The sequence below is a fragment of the Delphinus delphis genome, chromosome 5 (assembly GCF_949987515.2).
Source record: "Delphinus delphis chromosome 5, mDelDel1.2, whole genome shotgun sequence".
In the NCBI taxonomy this organism is placed as follows: domain Eukaryota; kingdom Metazoa; phylum Chordata; class Mammalia; order Artiodactyla; family Delphinidae; genus Delphinus; species Delphinus delphis.
In genome coordinates this window covers 2415001-2431744 of record NC_082687.1, presented here as the reverse complement: position 1 = coordinate 2431744, position 16744 = coordinate 2415001, and the positions used below count along the sequence as shown (strand labels likewise).

The window sequence follows — 16744 nt, the reverse complement described above, 5'->3', positions numbered from 1 at the left end:
GTTTGTTTTCCCATCCTAAGGCACAAGCAGAGGGAGAGGAAACAGCGCTATGACTTCCGAAGCAGCTCGAAGAAAGACACCTCACCTGCAGAAAGCCAGTACCTGATTCAATTATCTTAAAAGATAATAATAAAAGAGCCATGTTTAAAAACAATAACAAAAATTTAAAATACCACTTTTTATAATTGGTGTCTTTCTGTCTATTGAATTTCCATTTTCTTCAACAGCTACCTTATAAAAAGATTCGATCCATTCCATTTTAGCTTTGTGAGAAAAAGGCGCTCTGCTCTTTGGACTGTAATTCCCCTAAAATATCCCAACCATTTAGCTAGAAAAGCCACAGTCTTCATGACATATGCCCTGAAGAATATTATGTTTACCCAAAGAAAAGAGGGTCAAAATATATGCTACACCCTAAAATGTTTAATGGGGGAGATTTCCTCTGTCATAAGTAAATTTCTATGTAGGCTAAGATTGCTTCATAAGACTACATAAGTAGTCTTCAGATGCCACTTTAGAAGCTTTCAGGATGCAGCAGACTTTCCCTTTCATTATCGCTATTAATTTAAGGAAAATGTAGCACAAAGGAACATTATAATGATTTATGATTCTTTGTGATGAATGTTGGGTAGAAAAATCACTAAATGAATGAGAAGAGCCCATAGCTACTATTGTGAAATTGTAATTTGGTTTCATGAAATATAAATAATAGTCTAAAATAAAAGCAAGGAAATTAAGCCTCTAAAGAAATGCCAATCAAAGATGTAGATAATTATTTATATAATATGATACTTGGAGAAATGTTATTAATACCATCAATTTAGAAATAAACTTCAAGCCTAGTGATAGGAAATTATGTAAATGTAGTCATTCATAAGCCCTTAAAATAATGTTTTCACAGACTAGTGATATAAGGAAATGCTCATATTATAACCTGATATGATGCAATGCAAAGTAACATAGGTTGTTCCTACCTGAAGCCAAGTACCGTTATGTACCTTAAAGCATTTTATCATGTAATCGTCACCACTCTGAGAAATGTCATGTTATTATTTTCATTTTTCTGATGTGTTAAGAGTAGGGACATTAAATAAATTTCCAACTAATACATAACAGGTGATAGAGCTCTTTTTTGATGTGAACCCAATGCATCTTCTTCCAAAGCCCATGCTCTTAATCATACCTTGCCCCCTTCCTCAGCATTGTCACAAATACTCAGCTTAGCTAATGTCAGCTTAATTGAATTTCATTTTTATTGTTTATTACTTTCATACTAATATGAAGGAAACAAAACACTCGGCGCTAGTGTGATTCCATCCACAAACTTTAATAACAAGGTACCCACAGTAATTCTTTTTTTCTTTTTTTTTTTTGCCCTGGTATCTCATTCACATAAAAAATTCGGGGTTTGCAAAACTCTCCTGTTTCAGTGACCATGATACCACAGTCAGTATAGGTTTCTTGAACCTTTTAGTTGTGAATTCCTATACTGTACCTTTACACACTTGGTCTTGTTTTTGGTGCTCACTGAATAATGAAAGCATGATATTCAATGTGCACTAATTTTACATATTGTTTGCTTAGGCATCTAAGGGGACTTAACTTTGTGTCTTTCTTTGTGTGACCACCTTTGGCTTATCTGGCTCATCCTGCGTGTCACCTGGTATAGGAATCCCATTAGCTCCATTCTCCCTGATACCCCTGTACCATGGCTCCTTACAGGACACCAGACTCTGCTGATTTTACTCCCACCTCCCTGGCTGCCTCTTCCCTTCTTCTTCACTGGTTCGTCCTCAAATCCTTACTTCTGAGCATCGCAGTGCCCAAGACTCAACACTTAGACTTCTCTGGTGGTATATTATCCACTCCCATGGCTTTCAATGCAATCTTTTAGCCCATGATTCTCAAATTTTATATCTCAACAGAAGTATATACAAGTGCCAACTTGACAGTCTCACTTGTGAGTCTATGCATTTCAAACTTCTATGATCAAAATATTTCTTGATTTTCCACTCTAACCAATAAACAAAATCAAGGAATGAAACAAATAATATTAAAAAAAAAAAACACCTGTTCCTGTCCCCTCTCATTTCCAGTCTCAGTAAATAACACCACCATTCAGCTAGTAGCTAAGCTTATACCCTCACATACAATCCATCCCAGTATCCTTGAAGCTTTATTTTCAGAGTTTATCCCTAATTCACTCGCATCTCACAGCACTCCCAGGCATCATGGTTCACCTAGACTCTCAGAATAGCTTCTAATTGAGCTGCTTACTTTTGCTCACACCCCTTTGCGTCCACTGTCAGACTTTCCAAACTCTTATGACTGGCTCAGAGATTCACGAGCTCAATGACCGTGTAAGAGGCACTTAATTTCTGCATCTAAGTTTCTTCATTTGATAAATAAGGAAAATAATATAATCACCTCATAGATATGACTTGAGGATGGTATAAGATATTTGAGAAAAATGCTGTACACATGTTGGCCCATGGTAAGCATCCATTCGTGGTTAGTGATTACTATTTTTGAACCACAGCCAATTTTAATACTGATCTTCCTTGACTTATGATGGGGTTAAGTCCCTATCAACCCATCCTAAGTTGAAGATATCTCAGGTCAAAAATGCATTTAATACACCTAACCTACCAAACATCATAGTTTAGCCTAGCCTACCTTAAACGTGCTCAGAACACTTACATTAGCCTACGGTTGGGAAAAATCATCTAACACAAAGACTATTTTAAAAGAAAGTATTGAATATCTCATGTAACTGATTGGATGGTGTACTGAAAGTGCAAAACAGAATGGTTGTCTGCATACAGAGTGGTTATAAGTGTATCTGTTGTTTACCTTGCTATTGGCTGGCTGGGAGCTGTTGCTGCCCGGCACCATGGGAAAGGATAGTATCATATATGGCTAGCCCAGGAAAAGATCAAAATGCAAAGTGTGGTTTCTACTGAAGGTGCATGGCTTTCACGCCATGGTAAAGTGAAAAAAAAAAATCATGAGTTGGACCAACGTATGTCGGGGACCTTCTGTACATAAATTCCATCATGTCACTTTCGTGTTCCAAATTCTCTGTTGACACCCATCACAATGTAATAAAATCCAGAGTCCTTAACACGGCCCAAAACCCTGAAAGATTTGGACCATTGGCACACCTCACCCCATTTCTAACTACTGTCTCCCAGCTGGCTGTGTTCAAGCCACTTGTTTTCCCAGTGTCTCCTGAATTTTCTAAGCTATTTCAGCCTCGCTGCATACATCCGGGGACCGCTGCGTGCAACTCATCACCCAGACCTTTGCAAAAGTTTCTCATTGCGTTTACATTTTTGCTCAAATTCTACCCAGATTTCAGGGGTGACAGTTCTTCTCTGACTACTGTCTCAAAAATAACAGCCCCCGAATACTCGCCATCTCCTTACCAGTTATGGGCTTCCCTGGTGGTGCAGTGGTTGGGAGTCCACCTGCTGATGCAGGGGGCGCAGGTTTGTGCCCCGGTCCGGGAAGACCCCACATGCCGCGGAGCGGCTGGGCCCGTGAGCCATGGCCGCTGAGCCTGTGCATCCGGAGCCTGTGCTCCACAACGGGAGAGGCCACAGCAGTGAAAGGCCCACGTACCGCAGAAAAAGAAAGAAGATGTGGTACATATATACAGTGGAATACTATGCAGCCATGAGAAAGAACAAAATCATGCCATTTACAGCAAAGTGGATGGACCTAGAGATTATCATACTAAGTGAAGTAAGCCAGACAGAGAAAGACAAATACCATATGATACCACTTATATGTTGAATCTAAAAATAAAATGATAGAAATGAACTTATTCATGAAACAGAAATAGATCCACAGACATAGAAAACAAACTTATGGTTACCAAACTGGAAAGGGAAAAATTAGGAGTTTGGGATTAACATATACACACTAATATATATAAAATAGATAAAAAGCAAGGACCCACTGTATAGCACAGGGAATTATACACAATATTCTGTAATAGCCTAAATGAGAAAAGAATTTGAAAAAGAATAGCTGTAGATGTGTGTGTAACTGAATCACTGTGCTGTACACCTGAAACTAACACAACAATGTAAATCAACTCTACCTCAATTTAAATATATATATATATATATATAAAGTAAAAAAAATAAAATAAAAATTTTAAAAATAAAAGAAAGTATAGGCTAGAGAAAGCCTGCTGTTGCACAAGACAGAGCTCGTTCCAGCGCCTGTACTCCACACCCCAGACTTATCTGGTGTTTCCAGTTTCCAAGATTTGCTGTACACCGTCTCCTCTGCCTGTAACGCTCGTCCCCCATCACCTTCCCTCCTTTGCCCCGCCTCCCACTTACTTATCTTCCAAGTCTCATCTTCCATGTCATCTTCCCCAGGAGGCCTGCCTCAGCCCACTCAGACTGCACAGGCCACCTCATTCCCAGGGAACATTCTCTGCTTCACGACTCAGCTTTTCCTGTGATGAGTGTAAAAAATCTCTCTTATCCATCACACCAGAGGTTCTAAAAGGGCAAGGGCTCTGTGTGTTTGATTCAACACTGTATCTTCAGACTATGGGAGGGGGTGTTCAATAAATACGTGTTGGATGAATTAATAAATAATTTAAATCCACATCTCAGAAAAATTAGGAACAGAACAAGGAGACAGTGAGGGATTGAGATATAGGAGAGGGACGAGTGAAAGTAAAGACATTTAAAGAAAATCTTGAGCAATTTGCCTTTTCCTATAAAACAGAGGAAACTTCACTGCCAGAAGCGCCTTGTACTATTGTGTAGTAGAGAGCCTGTCATGCAATACGTATCCAATAAACATTCATTCAGTAAATATGTATTTAAACGAAGGCACAGACAGTTAACATGAGCCCTCTGGGTCACTGATATAAGGCAATCTAGGTGTGATTTATTTATTTATTTATTTTTTTGCGGTACGCGGGCCTCTCACTATTGTGGCCTCTTCCGCTGCCGAGCACAGGCTCCGGACGCGCAGGCTCAGCGGCCATGGCTCACGGGCCCAGCCGCTCCGCGGCAATGTGGGATCTTCCCGGACCGGGGCACGAACCCGTGTCCCCTGCATCGGCAGGCGGACTCTCAACCACTGCGCCACCAGGGAAGCCCATCTAGGTGTGATTTTTAACACAAGGAATAGCACTTGATTGTGAAAAATGAAATGAATTACAATTTCAGGAACGAAAGCATTAAGGACTCTTTTGAGATTTTTTTCTGTTGGATTTATGAATGTTCAAAATGCCTTGATTAGTATTTGTATATATTCATAAATGTGAATTGTGTAGAGAAAAAGATCAGCCCTGAAAGCGTTTCTCCTACACTTACAATAATGGTGAAAAAGTGATATGTGTGTTTTCGACATGTAAGAATGTTCACGTTTACAGTAGTAGCCTGAGGGTCACCTGCAACAAGAAGTGGATTTACCAGAAGGAGGGGCGATTTTTACTGAGAAGATATTAATTTCAGCTTTGAGTCTGTTCAGACTGAAGTGACGCTGGATATTTCTAGCTGTAGTTGAGGTTTAGAGCCAGTTATGTCATTTCTTTTGCCTTTATTTCATTCAGGTACAATGAATACAACAATAATATCAAACTCATATTGTTCCTGTATTAGAAACCTTGATATATGTAAAATGTTTAAAATAGTGACTGACAGCTAACTGATATTCAATGAATATTAGCCATTATTATTAATAATATCAGTGATATTAATAAGTATACTAGACAGTGGAATTAATAGATCTAGAACTGAGGAAAGAGAGCAGGGCTAGCCACACATATCTGGTTAACTCAGTAGAGATTATCGTTAAACCTATAGGGAAAAATGGGTGTCCCCAGAGGGAGACTATATAATTAGAGTATAATTGAGATAGAAGGAAAAAAATCTCCCGGGAATATTTTATATTCATATTGTGGCTGGTAAGGATTTATTCACTGAAGGAGGCTAAGAAGAAATTGAAACAAAACAGTCCTTTTTGAAAGGAAATTATTGTAAAGATGGTTAAACAAAATGAATTTCCTTTGAGTTAGGAATTAGCAGGAATCTAGTCATAAGATATGATTTTTTAAAAAAGAAAAGAGCATTATGTAAAAATAACGTGCTCTAAAAACGTTTCTTATAGAAAGGGATAATTTATGTTGAATTTTGTTTCCATTTTCTTAGCAATTGTGCTCTGGCTCCAAACTGGGCCAAACAGAAGCTACTGTGATGCCCTCTCTTTATGTGGCAGTTTAGCAATTCTCTGTTATCTCTGGACCGCATCCGTCAGGAGCTTACCCTCGCCTAAGTGATGTATTTCTTTTATTTTTTTTTTAAACATCTCGATTGGAGTATAATTGCTTTACAATGGTGTGTTAGTTTCTGCTTTATAACAAAGTGAATCAGTTATACATAAACATCTGTTCCCATATCTCTTCCCTCTTGCGTCTCCCTCCCTCCCACCCTCCCTATCCCACCCCTCTAGGTGGTCACAAAGCACCGAGCTGATCTCCCTGTGCTATGCGGCTGCTTCCCACTAGCAATCTACCTTACGTTTGGTAGTGTATATATATGTCCATGCCACTTTCTCACTTTGTCACAGCTTACCCTTCCCCCTCCCCATATCCTCAAGTCCATTCTCTAGTAGGTCTGTGCCTTTGTTCCTGTCTCACCCCTAGATTCTTCATGACACTTTTTTTTTTTCCTTAGATTCCATATATATGTGTTAGCATACGGTGTTTGTCTTTCTCTTTCTGACTTACTTCACTCTGTATGACAGACTCTAGGTCCATCCACCTCACTACAAATAACTCAATTTCGTTTCTTTTTATGGCTGAGCAATATTTCATTGTATATATGTGCCACATCTTCTTTATCCATTCATCCGATGATGGACACTTAGGTTGCTTCCATCTCATCTCACACCGGTCAGAATGGCCATCATCAAAAAATCTAGAAACAATAAATGCTGGAGAGGGTGTGGAGAAAAGGGAACCCTCTTGCACTGCTGGTGGGAATGTGAATTGGTACAGCCACTATGGAGAACAGTATGGAGGTTCCTTAAAAAACTACAAGTAGAACTACCATATGACCCAGCAATCCCACTACTGGGCATATACCCTGAGAAAACCATAATTCAAAAAGAGTCATGCACCAAAATGTTCATTGCAGCTCTATTTACAATAAGTGATGTATTTCTGACTACACATCCTATCCTCCCATGAGACTTCACTAAATACCCTCTTCACTTCATATACATCCAGTGATGTATTTCCATGATGTTCGAGTGCCCGCTCTTGGGCACCTGTCTGGCTGTTTGGTGAGTCCAATCCTTAATTCATTTTTATTTTTAGGATACATGTTTATCACATAGCGTTACTGTGTGACCTGTATCTTCGCATGCGAGAGTTACCTGTGCCCCCATAGAGACGTGCTTCCACCTCCTACGAGTTCTGTGACTCTGAGCAAATTACTTTACCTCTCTGTGTCTTTGTGGCTCAGGTTCCTTACCTGTCAAATGAGGATAATACCTGTAGTATGCATGTCCTAGTGTGATTCCTTGAACAGAATATGTGCTTTGTCAGTGTAAGCTATCATGACCTTTATTTTGAAGCAGCGCTAAGTACTCAAAGACGAATAAGACATATTTACTCCCTGCCTTCGGGAAGCTCGCGCTATCATACAGGAAGTAGATGTTTAAGCAACCCACTGAAAATATAGCATCGTTGTTGTATTAGAGAAATTTCCACTAAGTACAGCGTTTGCACACAAAAGCACTTAATCAGCTTTACTTGGGGTCCAGTGGGTGTGAGGGGGTCTAGGTTACGTGCTACAAGGAAGGGACATCTTCACAGGCTACTTGAGAGATTACTTGGTTTATGCTAAGTTACGTATCAGAACGATTTTTGTCGAGTCTTCTTGATAAGGACGGGGAAATAAAAAGGCCAATCATGATCGTGCGGATACCTGGGAATGAGAGCTGGCCAAGTGGAAAAGGCACGTTATCCATACATGAAGGTGAAATAGAAAGTGAAAATAGTAAACCGTGGATGCTTTTCAGCCATTAATGATAAATTTTATGTCTGTGAATATGTTTTCGTGTTTTGTCATTGTATTGGGAGAGAAAACATGGTAAGAGGAAGAATATGGTAATGCATAAATAATGAATGTAAACCTGAAAATTAAACATGAAAATGCCTTGAAATACACACATTACAGTAAAAAGAATACATTTTTATATGCAGAAGTTTTATGTAAACTACAAGCCCAGATATTAGTATTTTATAATTGTATAGAGCTGAACACTATCTTTATATACATATTAAAAATAAACATTAAAATGCATATTTGACACGGTATACTCAATCTAGGTTTTTAACCAGTCCTTCAAGTTTTTATTTGCAAAATGTTTTTACATTTTCTAGAAGCTAATTAATATATAATAATGGCAATTTATGTTTGTATGTATAATTCCACCTTTTTCAAAAATGGTTTTAAGGACAGCCACTAATCAAAGATGAGCATGTGTATTTCCTTACCAATTATTAGACTGAAAAATTGTTCTCCTCGTAAATATTTAAGACATCAAGAAAAATAAATGTAAGTACTTACTTTAAAAATCTATGGCAAAAACATTTCAAATGGTCTTTCTATGAACTGTCATGCTGTATTTCTGGCCAGTTCTATGCAACTGTCTTACTCAGAGTAAGTTTCGTTTCTGGATACAAACCCAATCACAAGAGTGCATCTTAATTCAAAAGGTAAACTAATAATTACCCTCCCCAAAAAAAGTCCTTCTGGGTTTAGCTTTCTTACTCTTCAGATATTCAGCTGGTTGTCTGAGAACTAAGATCCCATCTGATGAATGGGGACAAAAGGATGGGGGTAAGGAATCAGCCCTGGATTATAATCCTGGCTTTTCCTTTACCAGCTCTGCACAGTTGACTGATGACTTAACTCCTCTGTCCTGAAGATGATCAGCTCTTTGAAACTTATACTGGTAACTAACTATCCTTTGATGTTGGAAACTGTTATTCAGATACTTGGGGTATACACTTTTTTCCTAACTCCAGGAAGCTATTTCCAGATATTGAAGCACAATTTTATTCACCGTAAGTTATTGGTTTTTAGGTGAAGAAAATGCGGAAGAGAGGACACAGTGTAAACATGACTCCAAAATTCTTTCCCATAAAATGTTTCGACAACTAATTATGAAGTACGAATACTGGAAGTTAAATTTTGAAGAATCAAATACTTTAAAATAAATTTTAAATAAAAAAAGCAAGGCATAAATTGGGGCTTGATTTAGTTACTTTGATTCATACATCCTACCTAACTAGTTGCTTAATTTTCTTTCGAAAACCCCTTTAAAATATCCATAATAATTCACTCCAATCCACTGTATATTTTTTTGAATTAAAAAAACTCTGAAGGTAAGTTAACAATGTTATAAATAATTAGCAGAATAAATGCTATAGAGGATGTGGGATATTTTTAATACAGACATGAACATACACACACAGAGAAACACAAACAATATTAAACAAAAATGAACAAAGACATGCTTATCTCTTGAACACAAAGAGCTGACAGGATAATGCACATAAAACAGACTTGACAGGCTTCTAAGATACAGACTAAGTATAGTCATAAATCCAAGAATGCGTTTTAATTTTAAAAGAACCCCAAATAAAGACGACAAGCTTCACACTGATTGTCCACGCCAAACCTCACTGAGAACTGAGGCACATATTAGCAAGAAGGCTAAAGATTGACGTGCTGTCTGTGATCTCAGAATCACGTAGAACTCAGTGTCACGTGCGACTGCCATTCCTGACTTAGACTTCAGTAAAATTGTTCTGAGAGTTGAGAGAACAAGACAAGTCTAATTTGGGGAGGGAGGGAGGGTGGGAGGGAGAAAGGCGCAGGCAAAGCAAGAGCATATAGTTCAGAACAGTACAGATTCAGATTTTTGTAAGTATCTCAGGAACCTTGCAAATCATTTTCATGAGGCCATTTCCTTGTAAATCTGTAAATATTTACACAAAAGTGTTTTTAGAGATGGGTCAAATATTCAATAGCCTAAAATTGTAACAAGCATGGGGTTTTTTTTTTGGTTTGGTTTTTTTTTCGGTAACACAAAATTCTTGAGGGGGAGAAAAACCTCTAAATTGCATTATATTATGTCAAAAAGAGAAAGAAATAGAAATCATGTTTACATTCATTTAGAATTGATTTTGGTTCTGACTCTTACCAAATGGACTTTCTTATCTATTAATATTGGCAATATAATGGGTGATAATTAAAATACCATGACCATAACACATAAATTCTTAAATGTAACATATATTTTTCTTTGGTTTAGGAAATTCAACAAAAGGGCAGATTCCTCCAAAACACCTTCCATCTGAAATAAAATACCCTCAATGAATTTAGGTGTGATTTAATGTAAATGTTTAAATACAATTTTAAAATGATAAGTTGTAACACTCATTTTAAGAATTTTCATGAATAAGTTCTCCATTGGCCAGCTTACCGTTAAGAACTTACCAGCTTGTTTTGAAATATTTTTCTTTAATTTTTGTTGCAGTTTAAATGTCAGGTGCTATTTAGCTGCTGACCCAAAAGATTGGGTTGGCCAAAAAGTTCATTCGGTTTTAAGTAAAAATAAAAGACACATTTTTCATGTTCACCAAGAACTTTATCGAACGACGTGTTCATTAACCAAACGAACTCTTTGGCCAACCCAATATATTGAATGATATTTGAATAACCTCTTATCCAAAGAAATAGATTCTAGAGATATACCTTAGCCCTACAGGTGGCAACAATTTAGAACTACCAAACTGTGGTGTTTGTTAATGGATTTAATTTGACTCTTTGAAAACAGAGATAGAAATATTGATTGGTTGTCAAACAAATTTATGGACAAGCACAGCTTATGAAACCTAAGTTTTTTTTGAGAGAGGAAAATATTTTGAGCCTATATTTAAAGAGATCATTGGTGACTGTCATCAGATATCTACTCTAAATTAAAGTTTGAATGTCTTGTTGGACAGAAATATATAACTCTTAATTGTCAGAGTTATCCATATACTCAGATTATTTCTAAGTGAACGGGATCAAAATCTACGCCCTTTAAAGAAAATATAATACTTAATCATCAGAAAAGAGGTTTCCAGTTTAGCCCTTGCCTTCAGTTTCTATTTTTTCAAGATACATTCAATAAATATTTGTTAGACTGAATTAACCGAATTAGTGAATGAACATCATAGGCTAGAACTGCCTTTCTAATGTCTTAAGATGATAAAACAAATTTGGAACTGAATACAAAAACATTTTTCTGCACCAAGTGGCACCCCAATGCATGCACTTATTTCTTTAGACCACTTTTTAAAGAAGAGACAATGTTTCGTTATGTTTTAAGTGATCATATTACGTTTCCTTTCCTCATCCAGGAAGACAGTCCTAGCATCCACTTCCTCCAGGTGAGAAGACAAGAGACAGAGGGAGATGTGCAACAAGGGCGGGGAAAGCTAGAATTCTGGTTCTGAGTCCCTCCTAACTGCTTAATCCACTGCCCCACATTCCAACTTACAATAAAATGAAATTGGCCCATGAACCTGAAAGGGAAAAAAAAAAGAAAGAAAAATGACCAAATTCATTCAGTGAATTCAGCCATATCCAATGAAGTAACAGTGAGCTTATGAATCTCCACAAAGCAACTTGGTTCTGAAATACAGCAAGTCCCCTATGTAGGAACGAGTTCCGTTCCCAGAGCACGTTCGTAAGTCCAATTTGTTCGTAAGTCCGACAAAGTTAGCCTAGGTACCCAACTAACACAATCGGCTATATAGTACTGTACTGTAATAGGTTTATAATACTTTCCACACCAAAAATACATAATAAACAGGCACAAAAAAATAAAGAAAACATTTTTAATGTTACAGTACAGCACCTTGAAAAGTACCAGCTACATCACCACTGTTTTTACACTTGCTTCCAGACAGCCTGGGCTTGAAATAAAGATACTGTGCTACTGTACTCTATACAGTCCTGTAAAGTACACAAAAGCACAACCACTTGTAGCGTACACACACATGTGACAATGTACACGAGACATGTGAACTAACCTACGTGGCTGGACATGCGAACACACGTTCGCATCTTCGAAAGTTCGCAACTTGAAGGTTCGTATAGAGGGGACTTATTGTATCAAAATTGACTTTTACGTAGTGGGGAAAAAAGGCAATTAAAAAATAATCTGGAAGTGCTTGTGGGTGGAGTTAAAATAGAGAATCGGCTCGTGTTCATTCTAAGTGACTTGAAAAAGAATTCTGATGTGCAAACATATTAAAAATAGAGTTCTCACTCTTCCTGCTTCACTGAAGAGCCTCCCTTTTCCTACAGAAACTCTGTAAATCGTGGGGCTCTTTAAGTACATGGAGGAATATAACAAATTTGCAATTGTTGGATCAGAATATGTGGCTGATGCAGAAATAGAGCTGAGCAGGAAATTTGTACTTCATGCCTGAAATTCTTAGTTATTTTTTTGGTTATTAAGAAGACTCTGAGACTGTCAGTCTTGTCTTTGACAAAATGAACTGCATTCTAAGTGCTCTCAAAGCAAAATCTCTCAGGAAAGACAAGTCAGAAATAGATGGGATACCATGGAATAAAAGCCAAAGGGCAAGATGCATGAAATTTTAAAACTGGATACCATTCGAAGTATAACATATGAAAAATTGCAGTTGTACATAAGGGCAGGAAGAGAATATAAAATGGTGAAGCGAGAAGGAAAGGAATAGAAACAGGATATAAAACACAGACACAAAATCTTATGATCCAGGGCTTCCCTGGTGGCGCAGTGGTTGAGAGTCCGCCAGCCGATGCAGGGGACGCGGGTTCGTGCCCCGGTCCGGGAAGATCCCACATGCCGCTGAGCGGCTGGGCCCATGAGCCATGGCCGCTGAGCCTGCGCGTCCGGAGCCTGTGCTCCGCAACGGGAGAGGACACAGCAGTGAGAGGCCCGCGTACCGCAAAAAAAGGAAAACAAAAACAAAACAAAAAACTCTTATGATCCAGATTTATTCCAGGCACTTTCCTACCTGCATTGGATATTAGGCCATTTGTGTTAGTCTGTGCTTTGCATATCTTCATTTATACATAAATATGTTTGAACCTTCGTGTACTCAGAGTGCTATATACTATCTATAATGACTTGTTCTTGTTTGAAACGTAGAAATAGGTAATTTATTGATTAGTAGCCAATAGAATTCCCAGTGTCATGGTCTTACCAAACCAACGCATTGAGAGAATGAATACTTCCTTTTAAAAAATTTGATACAACTGTCACAAACCATTTACTACAACCCCAAATTCTCATTCAGAATATCTTGATGATTCATTTATACTTACCCATTTTTCACGTTGGAGCTTAAAAATAAACCAATTTTAAATACTGGAACACTTTACACAAAATTTACTCTACTTTTAAACAGATATTTACATCATTCTGTTTCCTTTAATAAGCTTATTTAGAGTTCATATAAAATTTGTGGAACTTAACCAATAAACTCTCCCAAGTTCATAATATATTACTAATAAACCTTACATCATCAGGTAAAGGTGGCAATATAGAATGTATGCAACTAATTCAATCCGTACACCTACCTATATCATTTGAATTAGAAGAAAATGGAATAGTTGCCTGAATTACATGAGGATTTTACACGACAGACTAGCAGGCTCTCAAAGTGCACTAAATAAACTCTTATCCAGCCTAAAACAGGTTTAAAGACCCACACATACATTTTAAGGTAGAAGTGATACTTGAGTTTTGTTTAAATTTACTGGGCTGATAAGGCTAGGATATGATGAGATAGGAAATAGAAGAATGGGAAGAAACCACATTGTATTGTGTTCTAATTCGTTTCATTAAGTGTTTTCTTCAATGGCGTTGTCAAGGTGTTGTATTAGGGTTATTATATTGCTAATGCTTCCCTTCATTTGCGCAATCTACTACCGTGAGCACCAAAATATTTATAGAATTTGCAAACTCAGGATGGCGGAATAACAAGATTACTGTATTTTTAAGCAGATGCATTGGTGTACTCTACTTTTAAACATTAAATTATTCAAACCGCAAAACTCTATACAAGAAATGTTAATGTGCAATTGTGAAGAACTAAAATGCCTTAATTTTAGAATATACCTAAATATTAAGATGATCATCTTTGTAAAAGAATCAAAACTGCAAGAGTTTCAGTTTCTCATCAATACTCTCTCTCAGTAAAGCAGGAAGTGAAAACTTTGTTGAAACATGTAAGCTGGGAAATGTGTTACCTTGTGGAATTTTTAAAGCAAGTCACGTTTCTGCTCTTTAATACCGTCATGACAGCAGCTGAGCTGACAACAGACAGTGCCAAAGGAGAACTAAAATGAATTAATAGTAATATTTCTACATATGCCCAAAGCACTTAATGACTGTAAGCTTGGAATGTTGAAAATGTTAATCACTTCAGCTTAAAAAAAAGTTATTTTTCCTTTCTTATATTTGTACCGAGCTGATGTATAAACTGAGCAAAGGATGTCCTTGTTGAGTAGAAACACCCGGGTTTGTTTGGGAATACATTCAAGTACCTTTTTTTGGTTTCTCATTATTAGTAGTTTTAAGAACTATCAAGTAAAAATAAATAAAGATCATGGCCTTTTGTAAGAACATGTTTTATATATGATTGAAGTTTTTACAACACTCCGAAAAAGCCATCTGATGTTAGATTTAAAAATAAAATCAAAAGCATTTTCTGACACAGTACACATGAAAAACTGGAAGTTCCAATATCTTCAATAGAAGTTGTAGAAAGTGTATGTCTCCTCGGAGTCTGACACCCACTTAACACAGCAGAAAATAAGGTACCATATACTGTAAACAAAAAAGTACAGTAAAGGACAGTTGTAAATTTACATAAGAATAGTTCATAAACATTTTGGTCTTTCCATAACAGTTTTTATATAAAATGAATTAAAAAAACCTTTAGACAGCTGTCGTCACTCTGTCTGACCACTTTTCACTTAGATGCACACAGACATGTTTATATAGCAATACACTGATGCACCGTTACATGGATATTATACTATGATTACTGCTTGTAACTGAGATGTGCCTTATCCAGTCAACATTATCCATAGTTGAAATACTCTTACATTATGTATTCTCGTCATGTTGTATCTATAAAAACATGAAAATATAACTTTACATTATTTCAAGTATTTACATGAGTTCAAGCTTGACAGAGAAAAATTGATAAGCTACAATTTTTAGAAGAGTAGGCCCAGAGGTACAATAAATAAAGAGCATTTTTTGTTTATAGTCATCTGTTTCATTTTTAAAAACTCATTTGAAGTATAATGTGGAAAACAATTAGTCTGCAATTTGGTCATTCTAGCATTGATGATTGATTTCAACTTAAAATGCACCTCCAACATTCCTAATGAGGAGAAATGCACTAAAATTGTATTGTATGATCTTGGAATTTGTGATTAGGGACAGCTAAATTTAGGCAAGAACGTCATGATACCTCATGGCACCATGGTCCATGCGAGTGGTTGCTATTAGACCCTACATTTCTCTTTCCCTTCTGTGATAGATAATAAATAAGAATGTTTTCCAGGCACTGAGTAAAACACCAAGTGCTACACAAGGGCGTACTTGCAGAAATAGCAAGCATTAGTTGAACGTTAGTGATCACTTAAAACCTTAAATTAATTTTATTTTAGAGAGCTTCAGTGGAAATAAATGGTCTTTTATGAAGGGAAAGATAGCTCCTTTAAATTTCTTAACTAGAGAAATATAAGTTCTTTAGTCAAAAGCCACAGAAGTGTGTTTTATCCACACTGGGCATTTTAAAATAGCCATTCCACCTGAGGAATAAGTATAAAAATATATATATTAGGGTTGTTTATATTGACGGCAATGGGAAGAAACTATATCGCAGCTGACTCAAAAGTGCTTAAACTTTTCATAATATGTAAGATTTATGACAGCTCTTACAACTTTAAAAGCCAAAACTCAGGTTTAGTTTACGGAATTTGATCAATGGGCACCTATCTACTTTCAGGGCGTCTCTAACTTCATCTACAACTAATACTTCTCTCTGTCAGCTCAAACACTTTAAAACAGAACCTCACATACTCTGATATTTGTTTTTAATATTAGTTTTTAAAATCTATTAGCATTTACCTACAGAGATTAAATGCTTTATGCTAAATATTTCTTTACATACGATAAGACATACTTAAAAACAGGTTCAGATTTTATCTGGGGACAGGTTTATACTTTAAGGACCACCCGGCCTTCTTTAAAAGGGGGCAAATTTCTCTGGGAACCTAACAATTTAATAGTGTCTTTGAATTCCATTGATGACCAAACTGTAGCTAAGCAAAATTAATTGGACCACTTGCAAATAAAACAATAGAAAAGTGTTTATTTCAAATGTCAAGCACTGCCAAGTAATTTTACATTAACACCAAAGGTTAAAGAATAGGATACATTAAAGTTTTAATAACAATATTAAATTACTACAAGATTTGAATCTTCTCTTTGTCTTTCTTTCCTTAGCATGTACATATTTGGCTTTGAAAAATACGTAACTGATACCCAAAGCCTTTCTAATTACGTCCCACTCAGTTTAATCGTTGTTGTCTTATTCAACCAATATGGAAGCAAATTTATTGAAAAGCCA

At 36.7% G+C, this 16744-nt stretch overlaps 1 protein-coding gene across 1 annotated transcript in view; it reads right to left on the bottom strand.

Annotated features, from left to right (window-relative positions):
- Nucleotides 1-14327: 14327 nt before the first annotated feature.
- GRIA2 (glutamate ionotropic receptor AMPA type subunit 2) overlaps nt 14328-16744 on the bottom strand; it is a 151053-nt gene continuing 148636 nt past the window's right edge. Inside the window, exon 17 of the mRNA XM_060011926.1 lies at nt 14328-16744. This exon is cut by the window's right edge and continues 580 nt beyond it. The gene's annotated coding sequence lies outside the window, so the exon portion shown is untranslated.